Raw genomic sequence first — 3,707 nt, forward strand, 5'->3', positions numbered from 1 at the left:
TAAAGAGTTGGAAGCCCCACACTATTATACAACAAAAACAGCTGAAAACAAACAAAATCCCAAACACAGGTGTACCTATTGCATAGCCTTAGGGTTTCTTCTGCTGTGATATACACCATGACTCAAAGCGATTTCAGGTGTAAAGGGTTTATGTTAGACTTCCTGCTAACAGTTTAATGTAGAGGGAAGTCAGGATAGGAACTCAAACCAGCCAGGAACCCGGAGGCAGGAGCTGATGTAGAGGCCATGGGAAGGTCCTTACTGGTTTGTTCCTCATGGTTTACTGAGCCTGCTTTTAAATAGCACCCAGGACCACCGAGCTTGGGATGGCACTGCCAATCAAGACAATATTCCTCAAGACAATATTGCCTACAAGCCAGACTTATGGAGGCATTTTCTCAACTGAGAGTCCCTCTGAGCAAATGAGTCTAGTTAGTGTGAAGTTCACAAGGCTAGGCAGCACACACATAGTACACACTCTTGCTAGACTGACGGACCACCGCCTATCACAGTCTGAACAGAACTCGGTAACCTGCAGGTTCCACATCTTGGTAGACTTACAAAGTGATGCGGACTTTGATATTCACTATGGAACTTTGATCACATAACTATTAGTCTAAAACTTCTGACTTTCAGAAGCTGACTACATTGCTATTGTACTTTTGACATTTAGAGCTGTATGTAAAGTTACACCCAAGGAGTTACTTTGGGAATCTAACAAATCCCTAAGTGGTTTCTTGCTATCACAGCTCCTACGATGACCAATTCAGGCAGCCACACCAGGGCGTGGGAGAATATACTGCTCTCCCACCACTTTCCTTGTACTGACTCTCTGCATGAGGATCCTTAGCCGCACATGGAAGGAGTAGGTCCTAAGAGAGTTATTTAGAACACAAGCACAGCCAGGATGGATTATCTGACAAGCTTCCATGGAGGTCAACGTGTCCAATAATGCATCAGAGCTGGAAGCAATCCGTAAAATAATAAGAAACATTTCATCTTCAAACCAAAGGACTAAACCTCTGAGCCCTATTATTTTGAAAAACATTCTCAAAACCTCTCATATAGCTTCTGACTAAAAGCACAACAGAGATTGTGGGAAGTGGATTATATCATTTTATGGCCAATAAAGTATGTATGTTTCCAGATGAGTTTAAAACCTTGGGCACCTAAGTCAGCCACACATCTTGAGTGTCCTGCACACAGGCTGACTCTCAGGTGCTGGCTTGTGGATCTTCTAATTCCATCCTCTGTTGGGTTCCCAGTCACCCACTTCCTCCCACCCAGTAAGTGAGATCCGACACCACCAACTGCAAGACACGAAGAAAGTCAGTGGCTTTTCCATCCGTTGCTCTGAAGAGGTTTGAGAAATAAATATGCTAGCATTTTTGATGTTTACCTGAGTTGACTAAAATGAATAGCTCTGAAAAAAATCTCTAAGCCTTATGTTCAAGCCAGGCAGGGTTACAAGGCCAAACCAAACCTCACCTCTAGGTTGGGCTTGGTGGTTCCTGTCTACTGTTCTCCAGGCTAGACCTGTCCTCATTTCTTGTCTTGTACGTTTTAGGGTTTCCTCACCGCACCCACCTGTGCTGGTCTGAGCGGGAGGGAATGTTTATGAGCAGGCACATCAGTGTTCTCAGGTCAGCATCACCATGCAGTCTAGGGCGCATGTCCCTTAGTGACCTGCATTGGCAACTGGCTGGAAGACTGGCTAAGTTTTGGAATTGTGGAGAAGGTACTTCAATTTTTTAATGTCATTTGAAAATATGTTGTATATTAAGCCCTACAGGTTAAAGCTGGACTAATTTATCTATTGTTGCTACATATTTCTCAAAAAGTTAAAATATGACTTGCTTCCAAGTCTTAAAATCTGTTTTTTGGTAATGCCTTAGAAGAAATTAACATGGTTCTTTATAAATTGCTTTACAAATGTTGTCTGAAATTATAGAATAACTGAAAATCTTGAAGATAGTTGACAACTCTGGGCTCTCTGTAACAGGCAAGGAACTGTGTGTGTGTGTGTGTGTGTGTGTGCAGACTTGTGGACATATGAATTACTTCCAAGGCCACATTTTGTTTGGCATTCACTGCTTAACCCCCGGGTTACTGGGGTGTGTGACCGAGGCCACTACAATAACTGCTGCTGCCACAGGAAGGGGCTTTCTGGTTCTTTCATGAAGACTTTCCATTCAGTGGTCTAGATGATCCCCTTGATTCTAAAACAAAGGCATCTGGGAACCAATTCTTAAAGTCTGTTTTACTGGACATTCACCTTAGCATTTAGACTTTGTAGACTTGCTTTACTTTTATCTATTGGTTTGAGGTAGCTCCTTTGTAGCCCAGCGTGGCCTTCAGTGCCTGGTACCTTAAGGCTCTGAGGCCTGACACCTGACAGTTAATGTTTTATTTTTCATTCTGTATCTCAGCTCAAACGGTGTTTCTTTCTTTCAAAACACAGTGGTGCTGCAGGCTTTAATCCCAGCACTGCAGGAGAGCGGAGGAGGAGGAGTTTCAGGCCAGCTTGAGATCTTAGTTGGGGGAGGGGAGGGAAGGACGAGAACGTTAAGACATTTTACAGCCCAAAATCCCACGGAAAGAACAAAAGCCAAACTCTGCTTGTTTTACAGTCAGCTCTCATTTAAAGACGTACAGGTTTAATTTTAAAAAAGAAAAACATTTTAAATGTTTTATCGATTTCATGTGCGTACACTGTCTCTCTCTTCACACACACACCAGAAGAGGGCATCTGATCCCATTACAGATGGCTGTGAGCCACCATGTGGTTGATGGGAATTGAACTCAGGACCTCTGGAAGAACAGTCAGTGGTTTTAAACTGCCGAGGTATCTCTTCAGTCCCCAAAAGAATTATTTTTTAAAAAAAGCTTTAGTTCCTTCTATGTATCAGAAGCATCTACTAAGCAGTGTCCACATACTGTGTATTTACCAGTGTTTATCGATTAAACGAGAAAATTCCTACCACTTTGGCCCTTTAAATACTAAGAACAGGTGTTTACCCAGGGACTAACACATCCTAGATAAGGTAACCAACAGCATACAATACCACTGCAGCCCATGAAAGGGGCTTCACATCAACCACCCCATCGTGAGATCAGGCTCTTAGCTCCATCAGAAGGTCTCACGTGTGCTTAGAACAGTATGCCCTTATCATGAAGACGTTATGTTAGATTAAGATGTGGGAAAAAATAAACAATTTTAAATGCTAATTTAAGAGCAAGACAAAACCAGAAATGAGCTCTTGCATACTTGATAGTGCAGCCACCTCAACTGGGGTAGACACCAGATCGCCATGGATACCCGAGACTGTGCAGATACCTTAATGTAGATACCTCAGACTGGTGTAGAGTAGTTCGACCACGTTTAGGAATGAAACAGAAATGAGATCAACGCAACTGAGATTTCAACTCTGAAATCTTCTGCGTGGAAATATCCTTATGAAGAAAAGCAAACCTTGACTTGAGTTAGACTGTTAGCCATAATGTAAGACTAAACAAGAAGTAGGGCCTGCCACACAGTTTTATTACACAGTTGGCCTAGCTTCCCACACGGAAGCATGCACACAGCCTTCTACAAGCTTAACACGGTGCTGTGAGAAGCAAACACAGCACAGAGCCAGCCTCAGCAGCTGGACAGGACACACTGCTGTGAGACCCTCTGATTCTGACTGTCACATGCACACACCTGA

Source organism: Rattus rattus, chromosome 5 (assembly GCF_011064425.1).
Source record: "Rattus rattus isolate New Zealand chromosome 5, Rrattus_CSIRO_v1, whole genome shotgun sequence".
Lineage (NCBI taxonomy): Eukaryota > Metazoa > Chordata > Mammalia > Rodentia > Muridae > Rattus > Rattus rattus.